Source organism: Adiantum capillus-veneris, chromosome 7, assembly GCF_014529385.1.
Source record: "Adiantum capillus-veneris isolate H3 chromosome 7, ASM1452938v2, whole genome shotgun sequence".
NCBI lineage: Eukaryota > Viridiplantae > Streptophyta > Polypodiopsida > Polypodiales > Pteridaceae > Adiantum > Adiantum capillus-veneris.
In genome coordinates, this window is record NC_140937.1 from 57311672 (window position 1) to 57326085 (window position 14414).

The 14414-nt window shown below is 44.4% G+C and overlaps 1 long non-coding RNA gene and 1 pseudogene across 2 annotated transcripts; both read left to right on the forward strand.

Annotated features, from left to right (window-relative positions):
• The first annotated feature begins 2855 nt into the window (after positions 1–2855).
• Positions 2856–5048, forward strand: LOC147453903 (uncharacterized). Of its 2 annotated transcripts, none has more exons than XR_015188574.1 (2): positions 2856–3602; positions 3921–5048. It is a non-coding gene; the product is annotated as an uncharacterized LOC147453903 (long non-coding RNA). The 2 variants fall into 2 exon arrangements; XR_015188573.1 differs by having other exon boundaries at positions 3979–5048.
• Positions 5049–8463: 3415 nt separating this feature from the next.
• Positions 8464–14249, forward strand: LOC147453904 (uncharacterized; annotated as a pseudogene).
• Positions 14250–14414: the final 165 nt, after the last annotated feature.

The following is a 14414-nucleotide window of genomic DNA, read 5'->3' on the forward strand; positions in this document are numbered from 1 at the left end:
AGAACGCTGTCTTGACATCCATTTGGTGCAACACCAAATCTAATATGGCAACCAATGCAAGAAAGCATCTTAATGTAGTCATCTTGACCACCGGAGAGAAGACTTCATCAAAGTCAATGCCTTGTTCTTGCTGAAAGCCCTTGGCAACAAGCCTTGCTTTGTACTTTGGCTGACTATCATGAGCGGTGATCTTATACCTGTAAACCAATTTACAGGGTAGAGCCTTTTTGCCCCGTGGTAATTTAACTAGCTTCCATGTCTGGTTTTTATGCAGAGCTGTCATCTCTGACTGCATGGCCAATTGCCAATTCCCGGAGTCCTTCATTTGCACTGCTTCCTTGTAACATGAAGGCTCATTGCAATCAGTCAACATGACATAGTTCATAGATGGAACAAACCTATCAGGAGGTCGCGTGACACGTCCAGATCTACGCACAATAGGTGGCTCAGGCTCAGCCACAACCTGTGGTTCCGCTCTATCCTGTCCTTGCCCTTTGCCTTTGTCCATTGTGTTTCTATTGGTTTCTTCAGTAAACAGACTTCCTTCTACACCTGCTATGTTCAAACCATCTGGAGGTGCAGAATTACTCAAAGTTGTGCGAAAAGTGTCCCAACTTTCTGGCAATGTGATCAACAGGAACATAGCTCTAGCAGGTTCATCAAACTTGACACCTTGAGCTGACAACTAACTATAGATTGTGTTGAATTCATTCAGATGATTGGACATAGGTGTCCCTTCTTTCATCTTCAAGTCAACAAGCTTCTTAAGCCAGTATACCTGTGAAGCCGCACTCTGCTTCTCATAAAGATCACTCAACTTTAACCATGCTTGATAAGCCGACATCTCGTCTGCTACATTGAAGTAAATGCTTTCTGCCAAAGTCAGCATAATGGTAGAAAGTGCCAATTCATCCATTTCGCTCCATTCATCTTCGTCCATATCTTCTGGTTTTATCCCCTTGAGCTTTATAGGTTTTATCTGCTTCTTTTGTACCAACACGTGCCAAATCTGCTTCTTCCACAATGGGAAATTGGTTCCATCCAGCTTCTTGATATTGTAAAGAGCAGTGTCCTGTGATCCAGCCATAGCTACTCTTCACAGTGGTTTACTTTCCTGGGAAAAATTCGGCAGAGTTTCCCCTGTAAACTGACCTCTGAACCAATATCAACCTGTCAAATGAACCAAGAAAGCTTCAGATTCTGCATAAATTTCGGCAGAATCTCCTTTGTAAAATGGCTCTGGTGTACTAAAAAAACAGACCAAAAAACAGCTCAAAAAACACTGTCTCTCTGACACTGTAAGCTGTGGGTAAACCTGTCCTGCACCTGTACTGTCTCTGACTGTCCTGTCACTGTCCTGTAAGCATAGACTGCGACAATGCCTCAATGGAAGTAAAGCAAAGATGCAATCCCAATTGTCTAACTCACAGTCAATACATCCTAGCTGCCTATCTAAGGGTGCTCGAGGGATCGCTCCAAGACCTGTATCACTGAAAGGATCTCAACATTTGAGAATCCCCCAGCTCAATAAAACCTCACTCGACCCTCAACAAAGGCTGCAATAAATCTGACAGTATATAGACTTCCCACAAAGTCATACATCCACAAATTTCCCACTGTATGCTGTAACCGCTGTGGCGGTTGTTTGCTGCGTGACTCACAGCCAGCAAACCCTCAACAGACATACATCATCTCTGACAATACATCCCATGTGGAAGTACCTGCAATGTCAGGATGAAATCTGGAATATCAAGCAGCAAACACAAGCTACCTGATGAACTAGTGGATGTCGCCTACAGTCTGTGTGTAGATGCGCCCGTGTCGTATGTGACACGCCTCCAAGAACTGTGAGCCATCCTTCGATGTGTAGACAACCACAAATCAGCACTCTGGGAGTGTCGATATCCTCAACACCTGCAGTCGTAGGCCGAAAACCCCAAATTTGCAGAGTCGGATCTGCACCCGCCGAGACCACGTATTCGAAAATGGCCTGCGTACACCTTTGTCGAAGCCGAACGGTGGCCGAGATGACCTCAGAATGAAATTTTGAGCACACCGAGTCCTTCGGGCTTGCCCATAGGATTTGGGGCCGTGTCTTTGCCTGTCGAATTTCACTCCAATCTGAGCTTGTGACTCTAGCCTCCTGCAGTGCTGCCCCGAGCCTCGATCTGAGCTCTGATACCAGTTGAAGGAGTATGAGCGGAAGTGCGACCCGAGAGAGAGTGCGAGAAGAAGAGCACGACGATATGGTGAACTCGCTCTACTGTAATGTGTAGAGCATAGTGAGTTCTTATTAGGTTTTTACAAAAGAATATGTGTACATACCTGGCGGCCCACCCACTTACCTGGGCGACCACATTGGGCTTTATATCCCAACAGTACTTGCACCTTGCCGGCATATTAGGGGCTATGGGAGAAACATGTTGTGCTTTAGCAATGCTTTGATTGAATTATACAGCCAATGTTTTGCAAGGCAATGCTTTTGTCGACATGCAAGCAAAGGGGAGTAAGGCCGCCCAAAGCCAAGGGGTGGCCGTCCATATGTGTGGAGGGAGGGAAAAATAAAACGGAGGCATGGCGTGATCGAGCGAGCAGAGGTGCAGGGGGAGAGGGAAATGCTCACGCTGGCCAGCTCGGACCTCAGACGACACTAGTCATGAAGCGAAAATTGTTGAGCTGCTCAAGGTCCCCCACTTTCGCATTACTCTCGTCGTATTTGGTGTTGTTAGGCATCTAGCCTTCCACATCATCAAGCGGACTTCCCACCCCTTGTTTGATGGTGTCATGACAATCAAAAAAAGAGAGGGGGGGGATGGAAGCAAAGGGGGATTTTTTTTGAAGAAGAGGGGATAACGTGTGGTGTGGAGGGGATTCGAGGAAAAAAGTAGAGGTAGGAGAGATGCTCGAGAATCTCTCTCTCTCTCTCTCTCTCTCTCTCTCTCTCTCTCTCTCTCTCGGCATGAAAGGAGCATCAAGGATAGCATGGAGAGGCTCGGCCTCCATCTCACTCCCTCTCTCTCTCGTCTGAAAGAAGTAGGAGAAGGGGAGTATTGTGTGGAGAGATAGGAAGCAAGGATACGAGGTAGAGGGGGCTCAATTGCAGGTACTCTCTCTCTCTCTCAATTTGTAGGAACAAAGGATACGAAGTGGAGAAGGGAGCTTGACGGCAAGCAATCTCTCTCTCTCTCTCTCTCTCTCTACTAAGTTCTCTCTCTGCATTAACGGAAGCATCAAGGATGACATGAAGATCGGGGAAAGCCTGCGTGGTGAAGGTCATATGAAGCAAGAGAATGAAGCCAAAGAAAATCTCGCTTTCCCTGACTCTCTTTCTCTCCCGACGGAATTGAAGGAAGGGCATAGCCAAGGAGGAGTTTTTATGGCATGAGGAGCATTAGGGCAAGAACGGGAGATGATAATCTCTCTCTATCATACTTGGGAGATGCAAGGCCATAAGGTTGAAGCTAGGTTTTCATGCTCAAAGAAGTAAAAGTATTAAAGAGAAATTTCTAGGTTCAAGGGTGTAGGAGTGCTAAAGACAAAGAAGAAAGTGAGGCTTTGGGAAAGTAAGGGTGAGCTCGATAGCAGATGGACAAGCACATGAGGTATGTATGCCTATGATGGATCGTGCACTTGTTCCAAAGCATTGTGATATAGGTACAATACTTAAAATGCAGGACATTTATGATAGTTTTCTCTCTGGTGGTGATGCATGCGAGCTATATAAACTTGATGCTCCTTGTAAGGGAAGTGCCTGTTTAGAGGAGACGTTGGTACAACCTTTACTTTGTTTGTACGAATCTAAAAGCAACAAGTTGGTTGAAGATGATTTCCTGGATAAAAACATATGCATTCCATATAAATATGTAGTGCTTGACGAAGTGCACGTTAGTCTCAACAAGTGTCATATGATGTGTCTGAAGAGTTGCAGGAGCCGCTGATTGTTGCTGATGACATGCTGATGGGTGTTGATGATTCTAGGCAATATGAAGACGAAGGATTCTAGGCAATTGATGCTTTCTTATCTGGTTGTGAAGCCTATGAATTGAACAATATGGATGGATTTTCTAATGGGAATACCTATTCAGAGGGGGTGCCAAAAGAGCCTTTGTAGTATTATGATGGATTGTTAAGTAGCATAGATGTAGATGAGGAAGCAGAGGATGACATTGACGAGTTTGAAGATTATCCAAGTCATGCTAATTGTGAACATGCTATCCAAGAGATTTTGCTTCTATATTTATACATGGGTTGCATGAGGAAGCAACTCCTATCGTTCTGATGAATGGTGAGGCTTTGAAGGATGGTTTTTCTAAGGGTGCTATGGATGAATATTTACAAGCTAAAGCTATTTTCGATGATCAAGCTAGAATCCCAAGTAAAAATGCCTCTGATGATACAGGTCCAAATTGTTCCAAGGTTCTTCATTATGGCTCTGAAGTGAGAGGGGGGGATGATTCTAAATCATCATCGGTACTACAAAAAGTGCACAATTTTCTTCATTTTCTTGGACAATATACCAGCTATGGTTGGGTTTGGATGCTATTTCTAATGATGCTTATGTCAGTGATGTTTTGGATACCAGTAAAAGGGAGTCGGTGCTCTTTAATGCTTATTGGTAACCAGCTAAAGTTACCAAAATTTTATGGGATGTGGATGCTGCACTATGCTTGCGATGAATCTCTTATATATTGTGGGGCTCACAAGTGCTATGTACTATCAATGGTGTTTGATCCAGGAGAATCTAGGGATCTTGAAAAGCATGTTCAATATGGATGGGTACTTTTGGGTACACATTGTGGTTGCGTGCTATTTGATTCAAGAATAGCATACCTGCACCAGAAATGTTTGATGTTGATTGATATAGACAATGTATGCTCATGTGAACATTATGCTGCTCCAATGTTTGAGCAAATCCTTCGTATTCCCTTTGATCCAAGAGGGTGTTATGATGACTATGGTTTGGGGCAAGGCATTCCTATGTGCCATGACACTAGGGACTCATTGGATTACGTTTTGCTAATTACAATCTCTTTTATCGCGATGAACAAGCTCTCATTAAGCCATAAAGAAGCCACAGATTGGGACATTTTTTAAAGCATGCTTATAGTGGTGCAATGACTGAGTGAATTTATGTGTTTGCTTGTTGTTTTGGATAATAGTTGGCACATGTCGGAGGATGTGCACGTTCAAAGGGGGTGGATGTCGTGGCGCTCCGCATCCACAAGGGAAAACCTAGGCAAGATACAAGGTTTTTGATATAATCACCACTCAAACAAATTAAATGGTATCTGTTAGCGACTTGGGTGTAGGCTATTGGGGAAAAATGTCCCGATTGTCAATGCTTCAATTGATATGTATGCCAAATATTGTGCTTGGCAAGGCTTTGATGGGTATAAAGTTGAGCTCCGCATTGTTTTGGTCGATATCATGCCAAATATTGAGTACTTTAGAGAGCATCTTGTCTGAAATGTCATCTCTTGCAGCGCATTGGTTGCGGGGTATGCCCAACATAACTGTGGCAGGGGAGTTTTGGATTGTTTTACACTAATGCTAGACAAAAGCCGTCAGAGCCGAATATTATGCTTTTGCAATGCCTCGATTCGTATCTATAACAAATGTTGTGCTTGCCCATGCTTTGGTCTTTATGTATGTTAAATGTGGTGCCCTTACGAAAGCACACAAAGTTCTCGATGAGCATTCAGTTCAAATGTCATCTATTGGAACACATCGATAGTTGGATATGCCTTTGCTAAATGCAATCACTTGTACTTGAACCTTGCCGGCATATTAGGGGCTATGGGAGAAACATGTTGTGCTTTAGGAATGCTTTGATTGAATTGTATAGCCAATGTTTTGCAAGGCAATGCTTTGGTTGTCATGCAAGCAAAGGGGGGTATGACAAGGGGTGGCCGCCCATTTAGTAAATGAGGCACACAATATGTGTGGAGGGGAAAAATAAATAAAAGGGAGGCATGGGGTGATCCAGTGAGCAGAGGCCGAGACGGAGAGGGAAATGCTCGCGCCAGGTAGCTGGGGCCTTAGACGACACCGGCCATGAAGCGGAAGTCGATGAGCTGCTCAAGGCACCCCATTTCGGTATTACTCTCACCGTGTTTGGTGATGTCCAACGTCTGGCTTGCCACATCATCAAGCGGGCTTCCCACCCCTTGTCACATTGCCGTGACAATAAAGGGGGGGGGGGGGGGGGTTGTTTGAAAGCAAAGGGGGATTTTCTTTCGAAGAAGAGGGGATAACATGTGGTGTGGAGGGGATTCGAGGAAAAAAGCAGAGGCAGGAGAGAAGTTCGAGAATCTCTTTTGCGCTCTCTGTCTCGACTATGTTCCCTCTCTCTTGGCATGAAGGGAGCATCAAGGATAGCATGAGCAAGGCTCAGCCTCAAGCTCGCTCCCTCTCTCTCGATTGAAAGAAGTAGGAGAAGGGGAGTATTGTGTGGAGATATAGAAAGGAAGGATACGAGGTGGAGCGGCTCAATTATAGGCACTCTCTCTCTCTCTCTCTCTCTCTCTCTCTCTCTCTCTCTCTCTCTCTATTTGGAGAAGCAAAGGATAAAAAGTGGAGAAGGGAGCTCGACGGCAAGCAATCTCGCTCACTCTCTCTCTCTCTTTCTCTCGCGACTAAGTTCTCTCTCGGCATTAATGGAAGCATCAAGGATGAAATAAAGATCGGGGAAAGCCTGTGTGGTGAAGGGTATATAAAGCAACACAACGAAGCAAGAGAAAAGCTCGCTTTCTTTGGCTCTCTTACTCTCACAATTGGAATTAGGAATGCAGGGAAACACACACAACTTGGAGAAGACGAAGGAAGCTCAAGGCACACAACAGAGAGTATCTTAGTGTGCAATGGAAAGATGAAGATAGCCCTAGAGTGATGGGCGTGTATATACAATGCATGGGGAAAAAACCTCCTAGTGAGGGAAAAAGTGCCCCGACGGTCCTAAGTGTGTTCACACACATCACTACCACATGTATATGGTAACAAATCTCCCCTGGGAATGATGAGGTGAACAAGAGCTGACACATAGAGTATAGGGAAGTGCCATGCCCTGAGGACATGATCAATCGACAAAGGGGAGTAAGCCCAAATCTTTGTGGAAAGCTTCAAACTTCTCACAAGACAATGCCTTTGTGAAATCTGCAAGGTTGTCTTGTGTTGGCACATAAGCCAAGCTAGTCTCTCTTATTGAGAGCCTCTCCCTGACATAGGGGTAAGGCATCTCAATGTGCTTTGTACGAGCATGAAAAATTGGGTTCTTTGCAATTGCCAATGAGCTCTAACCGAACACTCAAAACACAAAGCTGGTCAATCTCTACAGCCAAATGTCTACAGCCAAACAGTGTCAAATGTCTCATGTCATGGTCTCATAAAACTAAGAGTATAAAAAAAAAAGTATATAATGGTAATCCAAGACTGAAGTATGAAGTCCCGACTCTAATAAGTTATGCAACCCTCACAATGCACGATTTTTTTTCTTTAAAAAAAACATCCGTACGGATCCCTATCCATATGTACGGATCTGTATTGTACGATTGTATTGTACGGACCTATCCGTACGTTGTATGGATGCAACCTTGTGTCCATTGCACTCTCTCACTAAAGGAACGAAAGGCTCTCTCTTCCATAAGTAAAAGAAATCCTTGAGCACAATTTGGAGCACTCATCTTGAGCAAAGTTCAACATTCACTTCCGCTGCACCTTACATTGGTATCAGAGATTTGGCAGTGTTCTGTATCGCTCAAGGAAAGAACCACAAGAACCACAATAATTTTTTTTGCTTGTTGCGGTCGTACGTAACCCAAGACCTCTCGGGCGTGTCGATTCCTAATCGTGTTTTTGAAGAGTGTCAGGAATCCCAAGAAAAAAGGGCTTGTCCAACCTCCCCTTATTTCTCTTTTCACTCATTAAGAGCAGACCATGCACTTAGCGGCCGGCCAATCGACGTGAATTGGGAAAAAGCAACGTTGGTGTGAGCGCAAGGACGCTAAGGGGTGCACCTACAAAAAAGAGAAGAGCTTGGGTAAAGAGAAGATCTTTCTCTACACAGATTGCAAGCTAAAGAAGAACCTCAAGAATCTCAAGACCGTCAAAAACCTTAAGAACCTCAAGAACCACAAGAACCCAAGCTCCTCGTGAACTTAAGAACCAAAGATTTCAGTGTATGTCATCACCCGAAGCGAACTGGATACTTTGCATGAAGGTGATGAGCATGAAGAAGGTGATGAAGAAGTTTCCCCACCAGGAGGTTTTTCTGACCCTCCCCCGTCCCCATCTACGCCAAGGATTGTACCAAATCCTATGGAGGCTTTGGTCAAATCAATGATGGACATGATGCTACAGCAAGAAGCGCGACGCTAAGAAAGACAGGACTCCTTGGATCGCGAGCGTGAGCAAGCGCGCTTGGCGGCCGAGGAACGAAAAGAAAGAAAAGCAGAAAGAAAGGCAGCTATGGGAGAAAGACATGCAGCCATTGAGCGTGAGCATGAGCAAGCGCGCTTGGCAGCTGAAGCAAGAAAAGAGGCGACCGAAGAAAGACAGGCAGCCATTGAGCGTGAGCAAGCGCGCTTGGCGGCCGAAGCAAGAAAGAGACGGTCGAAGAAAGACAAGCAGCCATTGAGCGTGAGCGTGAGCGCTTGACGGCCGAAGCAAGAAAGAGGCAGCCGAAGAGAGACGAGCGGCTTTGGAGGCAGAGCGTGAGGTACAGAGGGACCTACGCATGCAAGGGTTCGTCCAACAGGTTCTCACCTCGAAACTAGAGCCGGACAAAGATGTTGGAGGTTCATCAACTGGCGTACGCCGAGATTCGGACTCCAACAACCCCGTCACAGAGAAGATCACGTTCAATAAGTATGATGGTAAGATGGGTGCTACGATTATTCATTCTTGGTTGCATCAATTTAATGCTTATTTTGCGACAACTAAAAAGACAAGAAATAGCAAGGTTTTGACGGTAGCTATGTACCTTGCCGGTGATGCCATTAATTGGTACCACGCATGGCAAGAGGCATAGTTGACCGCGCACCTAGAGGAAGCCGTGGAAGGCACGCCCCTTTCCTTCAATTAGGTTGACTTCTAAGACAAGCTCAAGGCACGGTTTATGCCACCACAGTACCTAGCACGATTGAAAAACGATTGGCGCAGTCTCAAGCAAAATGGTATGCCAATTATGTTTTTCTCTAATCGTGTTTTGCAGCTCGGCACCCAATTACGCAAAACGGATGATGAGCGCAAGGAGGCTTTCATTTTCGGGTCGGACGACTATATGATGTCGAAGTCCTCGACCCAATCGATCTCAACAAGGCGGTAGCGATTGCTCTCGCACAGGAGATGAAGCACAACAAGGGAAAGCCTAAGGAAAACAAGACTTTCACAAGTATCTCTTAGACTTCTCAGAACGGTAAAAATGGTAAGAACGATAACTCTTCTAACCAATCTTCCAATAGTCTCTCAGAAAAGAACTCTCCAAATGAACCTAAGGGTAAAGCTAACACAATTGCTAAACCTAAGCTTACTCCAGATGAAAAGGCAGAACAAGGCATTTTAGGAGGATACATCATGTCGGAAGAACAAAGCATTTATTCTAAGGAAGGTCATTGTTTTCATTGTCACATCAAGGGTCACATAAAAAGAACATGTTCTAAGCTTGAATCTAATGACTCTAAAGAACCCATAGAACCCACTTCCTCTGTCAATGCAATAAATGAGAACACAAGTGTGACCCAAGTCTCTCATGATTCTCCCATTGATGAGTCTCTTATTAAATGTTATGGTCATGTGAAGGGTCAGCGTTTTGTCATATTGTTTGACCCAAGCAGTATGCATGATTTGATTAGTGACTCTCTTGTCGAAAGAGCTCGCTTGGAGGTTCGCAAGACATCTCCTTTCGAGGTGTCCCCTCATCATGCAAGAGTGCCTTGATGTTTTGTTCACTGTTCAACAAGCGTCCTTCCGTAAGAAATTTGTAGTCTCTCCTCTTTCAGGATGTGATATGCTTTTGGGCATTCGATGGTTTCGTGACCATAACCCTCTCATTGATTGGGCACAAAATACGTTCACTTTCAATGCCAAAAGTGACTCGCATTATCATTCGTGGAGACCAAGTTGTTCATTCTTCATCTCTCATTTCTAATGTGTGAGCGAAGATTGAAAAGAATCCGGAGAAGGAGACTCTCTCAGTCTCTTGTTTTCCAAAGCATGACACACATGATTTGCATGATAATGACAAGCATGATGAATTGCATGATGATTTGTAGGATAATGATGTGATTGTTCACAAGGATGGTGGTTTAGTTGATACTTTGGCTAGTGAAGCTAACCTCATTGCAGATTCGATAGATCACGAAGAACCGATCTTGGCTCTCGAGTCGACGTCCAAAGAACCCCCACAGGAAGTATTATGTGTACGAATGATTAGTCAGCACGCATTGTTAGAGTATTTCATTCGTGATGCTTTCCTGTATTTTAGTCATTGTCTGTATGTGATCCCTTTTCATAGGCATGACATATTGCACAATGAACATGATTCACTCATGAATGAGCACGGATGTATGCGGATTACTCATGGAAAGATGAAATGTTTGCACCCAAGGAATTCACATTCCATGTCTCTTCCTTGGCATGACACAGTATATCCGAAAGAGCACAAGAAGGATTGAGCATCAAGCATAGGCATTTCCATTGTGATTTGCCATAGTTGATTGATTTAGATCAAAAAGTCAAGATTCGATCCCATTGTTTGCGTGTGTTTGATGAAAGGTTTGACACTCCGTCTTTATGTTTATCTCCATTGCATGCTGAGTTTTTTCGAAGGAATAGTGTTTTTCCAGTCACTTTACATGGAATGGGTATGTTCATGTTTTTGTGTTGGAAGTGGTTTTATGAATTTTCATCCTCCAAGATTCTTGAAGAAGGTAGACGCATGACTATTGAAGAAGTTGAAGCATTGAAGGAGCCACAAACGACTTTGTGTCGCTTTCGGTGCAGCCCAAAGAAGCAAGCGTTGCGGACCTTTATGAAGTTCAAGTATCGCACGACCCACGCATTAGAGTGGACCGGCGAAGAGTCCTTTCTAGGATTCCACACGTTGTTGGCGATCTCCCTCGACGCCATACAGTTCGGTATCAGTATCTCACTTTGAAAAGGAGAGGATGTCACATGCACATCTAACCCTATGTGTACGTGGACACGCTACTTCATGACAAGGGTTCAATTCAGTTAGATTAGGAAGTGATCTGGAACTTTTGTGAGTCTATTCGCAGACCATGCATGTCCAGGCACTTAGAGTAGATGCATATTCTCTGGTTGCACACAGCATGATCATCAGATTTTCATCAGAATCCATTAGAAGCATTTTTACAGTGCATAGACCTATTTTTCCTATTTTTGACATTTTTCACTTATTATTTTTCAGTGACTTTTGTTGGGAACTAGGTAGGGCAAATTAGCAAGTCAAGTACATAAGAAACCTAGCGCTAGCACTATCTGGCAGAAGAGGCAGCAGGAACACTTTGTTCATCAGGCACCTTCTTATCAAGATTCCCCCCCAAGACCAGCCTAGCGTTTTTGCCAAGATCAGCCAACGTTTTCATCAACAGCAAAGCCCTAGCGTTTTTGGATAGCAGATCAGCCCAACAGTAGCAGGTTCCAGCAACCAGTCTATGCATTTGCAAGACAATTTGGCGACAACAAGACAAATTCAACCCCTAGTGTTTTTGGATCATGCAGCAACCCTAGCGTTTTGCAGATTCTCCGCGACGGCTTCAACATATGCACCAACGTTTTCAGTTTTCAGCATAGACACACCGCACCAGAGCCTCCAAACCTCGCAGACCTCACCTTCTTGCAGTAGATCCTCACCGCACGGTCAAATCCACCGTAGTTTGCAGTTTCAGCACGGAAAACACAGATTTCAGCATCTGCGTTTTCGGCGCGTCGTCATCGCATCGTCGCCATCGACATCGTCACCGACATAGAGTCAGAATTCAGCAGATAAAGATTTGTAGATTTCAGCCATTAGCATTTTCAGATTTCAGCGTGTCTCGTCGTCGTCCTCATCGTCGGCAAGTCCAAGCATTGTAGAGATTTATGCAAGCAATAGTAGACCGCTCTCGCCATAAAGAGTGGGGCCTTCGGAGGAGGGTTTGACAACTCTTCTGGTGTCGTATTCTCTTCTCTCTCTATCTCTCACTCTCATGCACCTTCACTCTCAGTGTTCACCACTTTGTTTGTGTCCATTGCACTCTCTCACTAAAGGAACGGAAGGCTCTCCCTTCCGTAAGTAAAAGGAACCCTGGAGCACAATTCGGAGCACTCATCTTGAGCAAAGTTCAACATTCACTTCCGCTGCACCTTACATTGGTATCAGAGCTTTGGCAGTGTTCTGTATCACTCAAGGAAAGAACCACAAGAACCACAAGAACCACAAGAATTTTTTTTGCTTGTTGCGGTCGCACGTAACACAAGACCTCTTGGGAGTCTCCATTCCTAATCGTGTTTTTGAAGAGTGACAGGAATTCCAAGAAAGAAGGGCTTGTCCACCCTCCCCTTGTTTCTCTTTTCACTCATTCAGAGCGGACCGTGCACTAAGCGGCCGGCCAATCAACGTGAGGTGGGAGAAAGCAACCTTGGTGTGAGCGCAAGTCCGCCAAGGGGTGCGCCCGCGGAAAAGAGAAGAGCTCGGGTAAGAGAAGATCCTTCTCTAACACAGATTGCAAGCTCAGAAAGAACCTCACGAACCTCAAGAACTCAAGACCCTCAAGAACCCAAGAACCACAAGACCCCAAGTTTCTCGTGAACTTAAGAACCCAAGACTTCAGTGTATGGTCATCACCCAAAGCGGAATGGAGACTTTGCATGAAGGTGATGAGCATGAGGGTGGTGAAGAAGAATCCACCAAGAGGTCTTTCCGACCCTCCCCCTTTCCCATCTACGCCAAGGATTGCACTAACTCTTATGGAGGATTTCGACAAGATGATGATGAACAGAAAGTTAGAACGCGAAGAAAGAAGAGCAGAAAGAAAAGAAAAAATGGATCGCAAGCACAAAGAAAGAAGAGCCGAAATAGAGCTTGAGCACAACGAAAGGAAAGCCGCATTGATCCTACTATTTTCTAATGTGCAGGCGCAGATTAAAGAGATACAGGAGAAGGAGACTCTCTCAGTCATGTCTTCTCCAAAGAACGACACACAAGAATTGCATGATAATGATACGCATGATGATTTGCATGATCAAGATGTAATTATTCACGAGCATGATGATTTGCATGATCAAGATGTGATTATTCACGAGCATGATGATTTGCATAATGAAGATGTGATTGTTCACAAGAATGATGGGTTAGTGGATACTTTGTCTAATGAAGCTAATCTCATTGCATATTCGATCGATCACGAAGAACCGATCTTGGCTCTCGAGTCGAGTTCCAAAGAACCCTCATAGGAATTATTATATGTTCGAATGATTAGTCAGCACGCATTGTTCGAGTGTTTCATTCGTGATGCTTTCCTGTATTTTAGTCGCCATCATTATGTGATCCCTTTTCACAGGCATGCCATAATGCACGATGAATACGATTCACTCATGAATGAGCACGGATGTATGCGGATTACTCATGAAAAGATGAAATGTTTGCATTCAAGGAATTCACATTCCATGTCTCTTTCTTGGCATGACAGAGTATCAAAAAGAGCACATCAAAGATTGAGATCAAGCATCGGCATTTCCATTGTGTTTTTCCACAGTTGATTGATTAGATCAGAAAGTCTAGATTCAACCCCATTGTTTGCGTGTGTTTGATGAACGGTTTCGCACTCCGTCACTTTGTTCATCTGCATTGCATGCAAAGTTTTTTCGAAGGAATAGTAATTTTCCAGTCACTTTACATGGAATGGGTATGTTCATGTTTTTGTGTTGAAAATGGTTTTAGGAATTTTCATCCTCGGAGATTCTTGAAGAAGGTAGACACATGACTATAGACGAAGTTGACGCATTGAAGGAGCCACAGATGACTTTGTATCGCTTTCGGTGCGGCCCAAAGAAGCAAGCGTTGCAAACCTTTATGAAGTTCAAGTATTGCGTGACCCACGCATCATAGTGGGCTGGCAAAGAGTCCTTTCCATGATTCATCCAGACGCTGTTGGCGATCTCCCTCGACGCCATACAGTTCAGTACCAGTATCTAACTTTGAAAAGGAGGGGATGTCACATGCACATCTAACCCTATGTGTACATAGATAAGCTACTTCATGACATGGGTTCAGTTCAGTTAGATTAGGAAGTGTTCTGGAACTTTTGTGAGTGTGTTCGCAGACCGTGCATGTCCAGGCACTTAGAGTAGATGCATATGCTTTGGTTGCACACAGCATGATCATCAGATTTCCATCAGAACCCATCAGGAGCATT